Consider the following 15,905-nt stretch of genomic DNA (forward strand, 5'->3'; position numbering starts at 1 on the left):
GTCAAAAGGCATAGTACTTGGGTTGTTTTTAAAGATAATTAAGGAGATATAACCTATTCTATATAAAAATGTAAGCTTTTAAACAGACTAACATGTAAAAGAATGAATCAAAAAAACATGGATTTCAGCTTTCTGAGAGTTCATGTAGTTAACAGACAGGCACTTTCACCTTGGTTTAATTTAGTTCAATGAAATTTAACGTTTATTGCTCTGTTTAGTCTAATTTGAAACAACAACATTTGTAAGAGGCATCATTATTTTATGTATCATTAAGAAAAGCTATGCTTCACTGTCAATTGTAAGATATAACCATATTTTAGAGATGTTAAAAATGTGAAACAGTGGTGGTGTTGATGAAATACTGTCTTTATCGACTGTATGCCTGCCAGCTGCTGTGGCTCATGCTGGGAACACAAAGAAGTTCTCAGTGAGTTAATATTTTTAAAAGATTTAATTTATTAAATTATACATATGCAAATTTTATTGTGGCATGAGCTCTAAGTTTACTCTTTGGTGGGGTGGATGGGGGGGAAAAGTCTCATTTTCATGTGGTCAGCATTTTTTTTTTTAGTGTGTTTTAAAATTTTATTTTGAGCATTATTTGATTTTTTTTACATTATGAAATAAACATACAGAAAATAATTAAATGACCCCTATATTATATTTACTGGGCAGATTTTACCATATTTGCTTCAGTTTTTTAATTTATTTTTAACTTTTGTTGGAGTATAGTTGACAGAATATTTTGATAATGTGTAAAGACTTAGTTTATGTGCAAGTGACTATGTGAAGACTATTGAATCTAGAGATGAGAAGTTTGAAATAGGTGGTAGCTAAGTCTGAAGACCGCAAAAGGATGTTTTATTGAAAACCCTGATTTCTGTTGTTTCAGTAGGAGGGGAAGAATTAAACATTAAGGTTGAAGCAGAGAAATTGTGTTTGAATTTCTCAAATATTTTCATTCAACTTTACTCTTTTGCAGTCTACTTTCCATACCCCATCATGCCATTCAACATACATATGCATACTTTCACCTTAGTAGTTTCTTCTCATCATCGAATTTTTTTCCCCTGAATTTTACATTGCCCATTCTGTGAATTCCCTGTAGAGTGTAGTCACTGCAGTCCTCTTCCAGTTGCCAGTGTTATCTGGCTAGCTTTAATAGGCCTGCCAAATTTAGGAATAAGCTACAATACTGGTAATAATGTTCATCTAACTTGGTAGAAGATATAATTTTAAAACTTTTTGTACTTGGTATGGTTCAAATGCTTATCATTGAAAGTTTTTAGTAAATTAATCAGCAAATACATTATTTTCAAAAATATCATGAAATGAAAGTATTACAGAATAAAATGATAGCTGTTTTTAAAACAGCTATGGTGACTCAATTTTAGTTTGTTATTAGATAGCATAATCATTTTCTTCTGACAATGTTATTAAATCATGTGTATATAATGAAAGCATTGGGAAACCGTAGTATTTATTATATATTCTATGTATCCTGTATCTCTTAGGTATGTTTATAGTTAGATCCAGTCCTTTAATAAAAAAATTCATGAGTAGTAATAAGCCAACTTTTATTATAAAGATAATGTATTTCTCTATTTCTTCTGAGATACTAAATTAAAATGAATGTCATCAATTTTTTCTGAATATATTCATTGAAACTCTAAAATATGTCTGAAGATACAGCGAGATGTCTTTACTACTACCAAGATGGTAACATTTTAAAACTATCTGTCTTATAATTTTAGTTACACTTACATTTTTTTCTGTTGATAGAATTTATCCTTCAACATGCTGCAGGAGAGTCAGACAAATAGCACTGATTTTCGTGTTCAGGAAAGAATCAACTTCATTAGTATTACCACTGAGAAGTACTAGAATAAATGTACAGGAGTAATCCACAGCTGAGCCTTTTTTGTACTATATAAAGCAACATTATTTCACAAATACAGGGCCACAACCTAAATATTACATCTTGATGTACATAATAGTTATGTGTAGGAAAATTACCTTTATGCAACTCAAATTTAGATAGATGGAAAAAAGTTGATTCTCATATATCATTAGCTAGAATTTTTCATTAAAATTCATTTTATAAATGTTAAATTCAATGCAGTAGAAGCAATTTGGCGCAATTTAGCATCCTTACTTCTTGACTAAAATTTTTCTTGAGGACTTTCCTCTCATCCTCTGCAATAATGATTATACATGACCTGTAGCATACTGCTATCTTATTTCTGTAGCAAATGCTTTATTTCCCAAGCTTTATCTTCAGTCTTCGAGGAGTTGTAGCTTTTATTCTTACAGAAGTCTATCAGTCCTGTTTTTAAAAGGACTATCGATGCTCACATTCTTATTCATCTGTGGTAAGATTCATCATGAAAACTGAGAATTTCTCAAGGATTATGGAAACAGCATATATTAAAAGATCATCGTATCATCAAAGTTGATTTTGATCATGACTCAGCAGGGGTATATAATATGGCCTCTTTCATATAATATGGCCTCTTTCATATAGGAAGACAAGGTTATTGCCACATTCTTGGGATTTTGAGATTTTATAGCAGTTATCTTCTCTGAAAGCCTCACAGTTACCTTTGCTTTGAAGAGCTGGGTAGGTAGAGCTACATATGCAGTGTTTTGCCCTGCACAGATAACATTGGGCATTTTTCTTAGATAACATGTATAAAGGAGTTTAATTTTAGCTTTGTCTCAGATTTTAAGGAGTATCTTAATTTTTTTTTTAAACTTGAGACACCTTTACTCTGTTCTTATTGTCTGTTCTTGCTAAATAAGGTAAGTAGAGGCAGGCCATAAAACATATCCATCCAGACTTGTTAATAGTATGTGGTCCTGCTTGCTTGGTTAATATCATAATGCCTGCTCACTCTGAGCAAATGCGAAGAGTAGAGAGAGCACTGTTTGTGCTTATTCTTCCTAATATTTGAGTCCAGAGGAAGGGAGAGAATAGTCAGAGTATTCATAGCATCGGTTTTTACTGTTCACTTCTTTTTTTATTTTCTTCTCTGTCCAACTTTGAGACCCTAGAGGTCTCAGCCTTTTCATGCCACATAATGTGGCACATCACCTGTGGCTCCCTAGCTTTCCTCAGGAATGCTCTATGTTGCTAAACTATTTTCACACCTCCTCCCGTCAAAAATTCTCAATATTAGAAAAGCAGCTTGGTTAAACTGAACAGTTTTGGATGTTACAGTGTTTCTACAAGCAGACTTACGCTATTCAGTTTCTTAGAAAAAGGACACCTGTTTTAGCTACTTACTGAGCATTATAATCAAATTACTAAAATTGTATCCAAAACATTGGATTTCTAAGAGCTCCTATCTGTTTTACTTACTTTTAGTTCTTAGGATAGAGTGATAGGATATAGAGCCCTAGGATTTTTTCTTTTCCTGTTCTGTTAAACATTCCAGCTAACTCTGGATTGCTAATTTTGGCTGTGTAAAAATACTATTTTCACTTATGAGAATGACTTGCCATTTATGCATTAATGTTATGTAGCATAATTGTTTGAATATTTTTGTTTTGCCTGAGTAATATTGGTTGCCTATTAATGATTATGTAGTTAGTGTCTTTTAATTTCTTAAAGTATTATAATTAACTCCCACATATTCCACATTAATATGGTTGAAAAAGAATTTATTAATTACTGAATGATTAATGACTCATTGGTACTTCATAAGATCCAGGAGCCTTTCTGATTCATCAAAGGGAGATTAAAACTTCTAGCACAACATAAAATTGTATGTAATATTTACTTATATTTTTTATTTTTTAAAATTGATAACGCATCTTTAATTGATAACGCATCTTTAACCCTTTTGTAGTCCTACACCTTTATGAAAATGTGATGACAGTTATAGAGCCTGTCCTAGAAAAATTCACATGCATGCTTAAACACTTAAATATACAATATCAAAGTTCATTCCCTGCTGCCTCTGAGCCTCAGATTGCAAAATCTTGATCTGTGGTATGTTAATACTCACTTATTTGACTGTTCAGTTAATATCAAAAGTACAACATACATTTTGGCTTAATGTATGGCATTTAAAACAAAATAAATAAATACACAGTTTTGCTTTTCAGTTTACTAATTTGTTAATTTATTCAACAATTATTGAGAACTTTCTATGTGCCAGGTGTTATATTTTATAGACATGAGACATTCAAAGATTTATGTAATTGTTTCCACCCTCAAGAAATTAAAGTCTATAGTTAAGCAGATAACCATTATAATACAGTGATTATAATTATTCATGATTTCACTTTGGTTTTCGTCTTTCCCCAATTTGTAAAACTCTACTTGTCCATTTTATTGTTGACTATGTAAGGCAAAATCTTCGTTGTAAAATGTACCATGCTTTTTGAATGTGTGTTTTAAAGTTGAATGATGGATTTACCTTTTACATAAGATGTAGGTTGTGGGCAGGCACAGAGTTTTACATTTCCCAAGGGCTAAAAAATGATAATATCTAGTTGAGTGAGGTAAGAATCTTCAAGTGCTTGGCTGTCTTGCTTTCAGGAATGGAGGGCATCCAGGGCACAGCTAGTCATCACTTATCTCTTTAAGGATTCGTAAAGGTGAGCTAAGCCTCTCTTCAGCACTGTTTTCCAGCTATTCTGTCCGTGCCAGTAGGAAGTAGGTTTCCACTTGGAGAAAGAAGGTGAAGAAAGATCTTTCTTCCCCTGTCACTGAACCTTTGTGTGGCTTGCTTTCTTATATTCAAGAATGACTTCTTTGATGAAACTTGAGGCTTCTATTTGGCTTCCTGTCCATATCCTAAGAATCTCTCATGACCTTTTCCTCTAAAAATTATTAGCCTGTTTATTTAGGATGTTACCCTTATTTTTCATGAGTTTTTTAATTTGAATTATTTTCATAAATCATAAAATCAGTAGTTTTCCCAGTTTTTCTTGAAACTCGTGTTATATTCTTTTATTCATTAAATTAAAAAATGTGTTTGCTAGCCTTATGTAGCACTGTACTGTACTTAGTTGTTTTCTATAGACTCATATGTTGTTGTCCATAGATAAAATAACTCCCAGAGAGTTTACAAGTGAGGAAGACCCAAATGTAATCAGCTAGCTAATAGAAGGCACAGTCTTATGCTGTGACTAAAGGAGTAAGCAAAGTGCTTTCCGAGTGGGAATAGAGAGATTAATGCTAACAGGGGAAAAGCTTCTAAGAAATGTAGCATTTTAGCTGAACTTTAAAGGGTAAATTGGATTTTGATAGATGAGGAAGAAGAGGCCAACATTCCAGAGTTTGAAAATAGCAACAAAAGTTGTCAGATTTATAATGAAAATGTGAACTAGTGCTGAAGCAGTTGACTTAAATATAATTTTAAGCAATAGAATGTCAGCAATATATTGATGCATAATTTTATGCTCTTGTAGCAGTCTTTTTTTAGGGATCGTTATTAAGGACCTATGATACTTTTGTGGTGTACATTTTGTTTATAGTCTTGAAGAATTTTTTTTAATTCTATATTTTATGGTTTCCATATGTGGTAAAACTGGCTTGTTCGGATTGTATTGGTTATATATGCAATCAGCTTTATTTATATGCTATAGCTGTCATGTAGTTGGCAATTGGTCTTTGAGAGATTATGTGTTCAGAATTATTACAAATATATCTCAAGTGGCTATCAGTGGAATGCTTTGTTACATTACTTCTCAGGTCAAATGGATTCTGGTAATATTCAGGTTCACAAAAATTACTTTCAAATTACAAATCACTTTGATTTCCATCTGCATTGTTAGGATTTTCTTCTACTTCAGTGTATTAATTTCCCTCCCAACTTTACGTATCATCAATTAAGAAAATCAAAATATATTCTCTTCCTTATTTTTCAGTTTGCTTGTTTGTCCTTTGGCAGTGGTTTCTGGCAGCTTCTTATATATAAATGATAATCTCTTTTTTGTCATTATGTTACAGATGCTTTTCGCAGCATTTTGGTTTTCTGCTGGTAGTTTTTGAAATTTAAATCTTTAAAATGCCTGTGGAGTCACAATTTGTTTGTTTGGAAAGGCTTACCTATTAGAAGATCTGAAAAATATTACCCTATATTTCCTTAAAATTATTATTATATATTTTTTAAAACTGCATGTATTGCCTGGAATTTTGTTTTTTATGTAGTGTGCAGTGATCTCACTTTTTGTTGGTAACTGCCTTGTTTCAGAATCATTTATTAAATAATGTCATGTTTAAATCATGTATAATGTCTATACCTCTACATAAGGATCCGTGGAGCAACACCTAACAGAGAGCCTGAGGTGAATTTTCTTCTCCCAATATGTGACCTGCAATAGGTCTCCTCAAAAACAAGGAGGACTATTTAGATGTTGCCCAATTTTTTATCATTAGGCAGAGTATTTGCTATAATCTCTGCATGAATATTTGAGGATGTTTGGGTTGGTAGGATTCTTTATCCTCAATTCTGATTTACTGTGTAATAATATAGTTTGCTTGTTAATCTCAGTCGTTTTGTTTCTTCATTCATAATTTTAATATACTTTTAAGCCTTACAGGAATATATTGGGTTCATTTGCCATATACATACTGGTATCAGGATTTAAAAATATTTGAAATCAGATTAGGATTTATGTGAAACTCTACCATAAGTGGTGATTTTTTTTTTCCTACAGGTAGACTAAATGGTGTCAGGTTCTTAAAGGGTGTGTGTGTGTGTGTAATATATCCCTAGTGCATTTTGTAAGATAAATGTTAAACGTACGTATTATTAATAATTTATCAATACTTAACAGAATGAATATAAAATTCATAAAATAACATTTAATTCACTAGAGGAACTAGTCACTTGTCCTAGTGCTTGGATTTTAATGAAGAAGTATAATGAGTTTTAGCTATAAAGGAATATGTTAGAAGTTAGAGTAGTTCGCCTCTCATTTGAACTTTTATTATTATCACTTTAAATTATTCTCCTTATATTATTTATACATTAATCATAGTATTTTTATTTCTACAAGTGTCAGTTTTCTTTTGGAAGTATAATATGCTGTATATTTGAGATACTTACATAGCTTTTAAATTTTCCTTTAAATGAAGCTGAAGTGTAGTAGACTTAAATAAAATGATGTTATACTAAGTTCATGTTTATAAATTTATTGTGAAATTGTTTGAAAGCTCGAATGCATATAAATGCTAAGCATTGCTATATCTAGTCCAGTATATTGAAGTTCTGCTGAATATGTTATTAATTATCCTATTTCCACAATAGATTTCATCTTTGAATAATTGAACCTGTTGCTACTTTTAAACCATATAAGGCTCTAAAGTCATGAAGAAGACTCTTTCCACTGAGAGACGAATTTCACTCCCATCTCCAGCTAGTGAAATTTTTTAATATAAAATTAAGAATAAAAAGAGTTTAGATGTATTGTTTTTAACATCTTTATTGGGGTATAATTGCTTTACAATGGTGTGTTAGTTTCTGCTTTATAACAAAGTGAATCAGTTATACATATACATATGTTCCCATATCTCTTCCCTCTTGCGTCTCCCTCCCTCCCACCCTCCCTATCCCACCCCTCCAGGCGGTCAAAGTATTATAATACCTCTGTTTGTGAACCACAGAGGTTGACCCTTTTGTTCTGTAAAATTTGTATTGCCTGCATTCTTCAGGGGCATGGCCATCTAAATAATAACATTGCAGCTCTTATTTTCTAAATTCTATGATGTCTTTCATATGAATATCGTTTATGCTTTACAAAATACCCTAAGTGTGGTGTTGCATCGCCTCTATTTTATAGATGTGGAAACTTGGAAGTGGCACTGGTCATGCTTTCTCCTGTTCCAAAAGGGTTTTAAACAAATCACATATTTTGCCAGTTACCAGCTCACAGTATCATACGCTGTTCAGGAATGCCACTTCTTTGTGGGCATTCCTGGCTGTTGCTCATCAATATGAAGCTTGAAGCCCAATTTTATGAGTCTTAGAATCAGCAAAACAAATGTCAGGTGGCTTAGTTGGGGAGTATTCCTAGGATAATAATCTAATTGGTAGCTGTACTAGTAACTTGCTCTTTGAAATTTGAGGAGAGTTTGGTTGTGATTAATAGGTTAGAGTAGTTTTAGTAGTACGTAAGAGAGCTGAAAGAAAAATATGAACAAGGAAGATAAATAATATCTATAAATTACATGGCACTTAAACTGTAATACATGCATTTAGTGCCTTAAAGCAGCTGTTTAACCAGATACTGATAGTCCCTTTTTTTAAAAACAGCTTTACTGAGATTTAATTCACATCTAATTTACTCATTTAAAGGATACAGTTCAGTAGCTTTAGTATATTCATGGGTTGTACATCTACCACCACAGTGAATTGTAGAACATTTTCATGTCCTCCGGAAGAAACTCTGCATCTCTTAGCTCCCAAATTCCCTGTATTCCTCCCAGCCCTCGGCAACAATTAATCTACTTTCTGTCTATAGATTGCTTATTCTAGACTATGCATATTAATGGAATCATAATATCTGATAGTTTGTGACTCGTTTCTTTCACTTAGCATGCTCTCAAGGTTCATCCATGTTGTGGTATGTATCAGTACTTCATTTCTCTTTGTTACTGAAAAGTATCCCATTGCATGGATGGACCACATTTTATTTATCCATTCATCACTTGATGGGCATTTAGGTTCTTTCTGTTTTTTGGTGTTACAGATAATGCCACTATGTACATTCATATATATGTTTTTGTGTGGACATATGTTTTCATTTCTCTTAGGTATATACCTAAGAGTGGAATTGACAGTCTTTTTGAGTATTTTTTTTCTTGTGGGCCGTTTTTCTTATCAGAAATAATTGTTGAGTTGCTTTGAATATCATGATCTTTTATCTTCTATACTAAGTTCATCTTGAAATTTCTTAAATTGGTCATGTAAATATTACTGCATTTGATGCTGGTCTGTTTACGTACTAGTACCATTACTTTGAAAAATTGAGCTCTTGCAAGACTAAGTATTAAATAAAGACATTGTAGTATAGTTTCTTTTCCTATTTCAGAGTATTATGCTATTAGTCCTTTATTTCCAGTATCCTTTTTGTATGTCCACCATTAATCTAGTTTAAGAGTTGGATTTTTTCTTAAGGCACTGGATAGTGTACATTTTAGGCTTTGCAGGACAGGTAGTCTCTGTCACAACTACTCAGTTGTGCCTTGTAGCGTGAAAACAGCCATAGACAATGTGTAAGTGAATGTGTAGCAGTAAAACTTGATTTTACAGAAGTCAGCTGGCCCACAGGCCATAGTTTGCTGACCTCTGATCTCATTCATGGTTATGGTTTTTGTCAGATTTTAAGAAGGATTCAGACGGTACAGCACATGTGTTTATATTTGCTCCCAAGTTACAATTAAAATGATGATTTAAAAAGATATAATTTTTAATGTCAAACCAAATGGATGAGGAGATCATAGTTAACAAAAGATATCAGCAAGACTTCATATGCTGACATTTGTATGACTGATGCTAACTGATTCAACCACGAAGAGTGAATTTCGTTTTTATGGCCATGAGCAAACAACACCATACAAAAAGATCTCCATTCTGTTTGCAGTCAGTCCTCACTGCCATCCCCAGTCCTAGGCAACCGTTAACTTGCTTTCTATCTGAGTACCTTTCTGGACACTTCATATAGATAGGCTCACTTTGCTTCTGGTTTCTTTCACTTAGCATAATGATTTTGAGGTTCCATGTTATAGCATGTATCAATAGTTTATTCCTTTTCATTGATGAACATCAATATACTTTTATAGTTATTTTAAAAATTAATCTTACTGTTTTGTCTCCCTTATTTTAAACACAAACTCTGTGAAGATAAAGACCATTGATAGTCTTAGTTGAAATTCTTACACCTAGGTGTACCATCTAGGACCTATGGTTGCTAGAGTAATAGAGTAAAACATAAGAGGAAAACTCCCCCAGGAGTTTTCAGAATAAAACTTATGAACTCACAAATATATCTACCTACCTATCTATCTCATCTGTGTGTGCATGTATATATATCTAATATTAGAACTTACATCTCTATCATAATATTTACGCTTCTCTTTCCTGCCTCCCATGATCTTTTTCAATATTATAAAAACATGAGTGGAAATTATGTTAACCTCACACCAGCATAATAAAGAGAGTGCTGTTATGTGTGTATTGTATAGCAAGTATCCTTGTAAACAAGTAAGATTGTAGCATATAGTATTGCCTTTAGTTCAGTGATTTGCCTCCATGGCTTTTACTTTAGTATTTCAATAATAAACTTTTATACAAATGGAAAACTGCTGATGAAGTACTGATTGGTTTAAAAACAACAACACTCCACAACATAAGCTTAAGAGAAATTTTTAGTTGTTTTACCATAGACAACTTACTCTGCTTCTCTTGCTTAATTTGTTTATCTGAAAATGGAGATGATGATGGTCATGGTCTCTCATGGAATTTTCTGTAACAATTGAAGTAACATATGCAGTTGTACCTGTAATATGGTAACAGCCAGTTGCAGTAGCTATTAATAGATATGTGAATTCTTTGTAAGGTAAATATTATTTTAATTTTCAAATCTTGAATTGCATATGTGGAAAACATAGTTAGAAAATCAATGGCAGATTGCCTCAGTGCAGAACACTTGTTGTAATAATATATAATAGAATAGATTTCAATTTACTTTCAATAAATAAATGCCAAATTACCTCAAAAAAATAAATAAATACAAACAACAGCGCCCTAGTAGATAAAAAGGTGGTGAAGCAACTTTCATGGAGGAATTTTTTTGTGGATTATATAATTTATTTTTTTGTGGATTATATAAATATATAAGCATGCATGCATGCATGCTTCTTTGATTAAAGACCTTACTTAGATGAACTACCAGCTTTCCCTTATAATAAAACTCCAAGGCAACTTACACTTAATCATACTGAGGAAACTAGGTGAATTGCTGAAGATCGCAGAATGTAGGGCTTAATTTATCATTTGTTACCTTTTCTAGATTTACATCAAGTTAAATGAAGTATTACCTAAGTGTTAAAGTAGTTAAAATACTTTGTCAACAGTTTAAACATGAAGTCTTACTGAAGCTTTAAATTCAATTCTTTTTTTTTTTTTTTTTTTTTTTTTTTTTTTTTAGCAGGCTCAGTGGCCGTGGCTCACGGGCCCAGCCGCTCCACGGCATGTGGGATCCTCCCGGACCGGGGCACGAACCCGTGTCCCCTGCATCGGCAGGCGGACTCTCAACCACTGTGCCACCAGGGAAGCCCTAAAGTCAATTCTTTATCAAAGTTTAAATATGTATTTTTAGATAAACTAAGAAAGAATACTGATTTATTAAATGTCTCTGTACTCTCCCTACCTTCCCTGCTGATACAGGCTATCAAGAAAGTAGACTTAAATTACCTCTTAGCTTTGTAACTTTATTATTAAAGTATTAATTTGTAAGTTGACTCTAACTTAACAAGGTGATTTTTCTTTCATTTGGGAATGAGTAAAAAATGAGGCACGGGGAAAATAAATATTTTTATCATTTTATGTAGTCATTATTGAAGGATTATTTACTTACTTGGTGAAACACTTTACGTCTTTGGAGAAGTTAAATAAAACTTATTCTAGCAGTTTGCCTTGTTAGTATTTGTTAAAATGAGTAGCTTGGTTTCCAGTTATGTCATGAATCTAATGGTAATATGTGAAAGAACCTGAAAGCTATTTAATATTTCATTTATATTACTTCTTTATTGTCCTTGAGAGCAAATTACTGGACAGATTTTTTTAAATGCCACTTGTTTCTTGAATCTGAATTTTTGTTTCCTTCTTTTACAACTATATACATATCTAAACCCCAAAATATGTATATAAAATATGTATATAAAATTTTATTTTGAAACTCCTCATTATTTTATAGATAACCTTGGGAGACTCTGAGAATTTCCTCATGTTTAGTTATGCTATTCTAGAGAGCTTGCCTTGTAGCAGGTAGATGCTATTTTGAAGAATACTGCTACAGTAAGTCTGTCTGGGCCTGCAGCTCAGTAATTGAACTGATTGTGTGTGTGGGCATGCCTGTAAAGAAAATACTTAAGGTTAGATTTAATATGCTAAGAAGTAAACTTCAAGTGAGGTCATTTTAAATTCTGTTTTTTCAATCCTTGATGTTAAGAAAGTCATTTTTTACTTGATAGTTCTCTAACTATATACACATCTGTGTATCTGTACATATATTTACATATAAGCATTTTTTAGCAACTCAGAAATATCCATAGATAATGTGTTAGCACTAAAAGTCTTTGCTAAGAGTAGTGAAATATTTCAAGAATGCTGTTTTAATTGTTTGTAATTTGGTATGGGGAGAACAAAATGAGTAGGAAAAATAATTCCAGATTATAACAGTAGTCCAAAATTAAGCTGTGGAAATAGAGCAGTAAAACAAATCTGAGAAATAATGTACATACAGGGGGATTTTATAATTTTTCAGTTTATCTTTTCAGTGTGCAGTATTTGTGAGTGCAATTTATGTACCCTTTCCCTTAGTCACTGCACCAGATGTTTATAAAATACACTGCTGTAATTACTTGAATAAGGCAAAACATTTTAATTTATTGCTGTGGAGTCCTAAGCTTTGTTGTGAATACTTTTGAAATGCTTTTTGGAAGAGTTAACATAACACAGAATTACAATGGGTAGGGATATATTAATGTTACCCCACCTTCCCATCTCCCCTTCCCTGAATGAAAGCACACAAAAAATTCTCTTTGGTTAAAAAATGAAAAGAATTAAGAAAAAAGTAGGAGTTTGAAATAGAGAAACCAGTGAAAAGTAGCTTATGCATTGGAGTATTTCTTATAATTATTTTATACTTTTAATTCTTTAGTTTTAGGGATTTGAAATATTTTGCTTTATTTGGAAAACAGTATCAGGACTTCATAGGATTTGTGTATACACTTGGATGTTATTACTAGTTGAAAAACAGTGAGTTTGATTTTTAGAGTGGAATGATAAACTGAATACATATTCTCTGCTTTGCAGAAATGTCATGATAAGAAAACTTGTATTTTATGCTAAATATTTGAAAGATTTATTGTCATTTATATGTATTATATAAGTTAGATTTAAGCAAAAGATTAATGGGAACATGTAACAGCAATAGAATAAGAACTTAGAAATACAAATGAATTTCTATCAACACTAGAAATAGTTTTGATCATTTAATCATAAACAGAATGTATACACCCCAATCTCTACCACCACCTTAGCAGCTATCCATCAGTTTTTAGCTGAATCATCAGGCTTCTGATTTCCAGTATACGTGATACTTTTGAAAAACTGGTATCATCACACACAATTACCTTATATAACTGAAAAGAAGATTCATGTAGAGTTATAGATAGGAGAACACTCCAAGCTGAGAAAAGAACAAAGATCAAAACTAGGGTTTATTGATTTATTTATTATCCTTCATAGTACTGTCAATTGGTTTGGTATCAGGAAGCATCAAAATGGGATTTTACTCTTATGATTATTTTTTTCTCTCTCTCTTGTAAGTAATAACAAAGAGGGAGATAAGAAGGCAAGAAAGAGAAAGTCTAGAACAGTGGATTGCCAGGAGATAGGGTAGATAACGGGGAGACAGGAACTGCTGAAGAGAATGTCCCAAGACAACAGTGAACTGTAGTCCTGAAGAGCTGTCTGCGTCTTCATCAAGTGAGGTTGTAAGTTCTCTAGTTTTCTCAGTAATACTTCATTTAAAATAACTTGGGGATCTAATCTACATAAGCTTTTAGCAAAGCATTTTCAGTGGGAGAAATACCAATTCTGTGAAACATTCCATGAAAAAATGGGAAATTTTGCATACTGTATCTGGCTCTTGAGATTCACGGTGCATTATTAACACGTTATCGCCTCTGAAAAGATTTAATAAAGGAATCTGTTTAACTTTACTTTTAACATAATTTTACTTGGAATTACTTGAACATGGAACCCTTTTTAATGTACTCTGATTCTTGTTTGCTGAAACTATTGTCTATAGAATCAAGCTTAGAGATTATCGACCTAGATTAAAGTTGATAGAACTTCACTTTCAAGCAATTCATTCTCCATATTTTTTTTTAACCTTTATTTATTGTGAACAGGGAAGGGGTAGGACCAATTCTTACTTCTTTGCAATTTTGATTATGGTAGAATTGCAAAAGACTGTCTCTGTAGTGATCTATATAAAATGTAGTACTTTATGAATTTTCACTTTCAGAAAGTATAATATTGTTGATGTCCTAAATCAGTGCTTCTTAAGCTTTTTATATTCCTAAAAATTATCAGGATCTCAAGGAGCTTATATTTTTATGGATCACACTTATAGATATTTAAACATACCGGAAATTGAAAGTGAAAAACTAACATATTTAATGACATTTAATAATTCATTTAAACCAAAAATAGTCTATTGTAAAACATAAGTAACTAATGAAAAATATATTTTCCAAAACTATGGAGTGTGGTATTGTTTCACATTTTTGATGATATTTTTATCTTTAAAAAATAATAAAAGTAGCAGGATTCTCTTATCCCTTCAGTCTGTTACAACATGTTATTTCAGTTGAGATACATAAAAATTTCTGGCTTCACACAGCTATGTAGTTGGAAAAGGGAAGAGGACTTTTATAAAAGTCTTCAGGCAGGTAATTTTAGATATTCTTTGATAACCTTCTTAAAGGTTGGTTACAATGAGGAATCTGAAACCATAGCAGTGAACTTTCATATTCTATTGAATTAAAATCCATTGATCCATCTTGCAGTTTGAATGGATCTTTAAATCATCCATGATTTGTAGTGCATAGGTCATTTGAAAAAAAACATTTCCTGAGGTATGCAGATCTTCTATATGTTGACCCATTTCATTGTACAGTATCATACAATACCAAAATATAACAGTTATTTCTGTCACCAGTCAATTTTATCAGAAAAGTCTTTGACGCAAGAGGGAGGAGATCTGGGGATGTATGTATATGTATAGCTGATTCATTTTGTTATACAGCAGAAACTAACACACCATTGTAAAGCAACTATACTCCAATAAAGATGTTAAAAATAAAATTAAATTAAATTTTAAAAAGTCTTTGAATATTGAGAAACCATCAATGGTAGAAGATGGAACTTTTCCAATATTGTAATTTTAGCCTAAAAACTTTGGTTTTATCATTGGCAAAAAAAATGCCAGTTTTCTTTGAACTGAAAGATTAATTCCATTCATTTTTGTAAAAACATCTGACAAATACAAGAGCTTGAATAACTAAAATTTTTCTGTCGGTCATCCTTTTAAATAAAAATGCTGTACCATGAAAAGAATGTGGCTAGTGTAACTCATAAACAATCACACAAGTGTTTTTCCTTAAGATGACCATCATACTTTGGTAAGCAGTTGAAATATTTTGCTTCCCATTTCACCACGTAAAATATTAAAAAGACGTGTACTCAAGGATCAAATATAAGAAATTTTTAATGCTTCATCAAGAATGGCCTTATTCTTTAGTAAAACTGTTGTGGTTTTTGTTTTAATGTTAGTGTGTGTTGGTGAAGGATACAGTGACCACTACTACAGTTTGAGGCTACTGCCTTGATTCTTGCCAAGACACCAGCAGTTTTACTTACCATTGCTTCTATACCATCAGTCCGAAGGTCACCACAATTGAAAAGGCAAATAACATCTTAATATTACTATGAAAATAGTTTTGAGTTTATGTACCCCATAAACATATCTTGGAGCCCCCCAGTGGTTTGCAGACCAAACTTTGAGAACTGTTACCCTACAGGAACTTGAACATTTCTTCAAGCTGACACAGTGAGCTTCTTTATCCTAATTTTTTTTTTTTTTTTTTTTTGGGG

At 32.1% G+C, this 15,905-nt stretch overlaps 1 protein-coding gene across 3 annotated transcripts in view; it reads left to right on the forward strand.

Moving 5' to 3' along the window:
- Positions 1–15,905, forward strand: part of POT1 (protection of telomeres 1) — a 78,910-nt gene that overhangs the window by 21,026 nt on the left and 41,979 nt on the right. The gene's annotated exons all lie outside the window — the stretch shown is intronic.

This window comes from Neophocaena asiaeorientalis, unplaced genomic scaffold, assembly GCF_003031525.2.
Source record: "Neophocaena asiaeorientalis asiaeorientalis breed wild unplaced genomic scaffold, Neophocaena_asiaeorientalis_V1.1 scaffold116, whole genome shotgun sequence".
Lineage (NCBI taxonomy): Eukaryota > Metazoa > Chordata > Mammalia > Artiodactyla > Phocoenidae > Neophocaena > Neophocaena asiaeorientalis.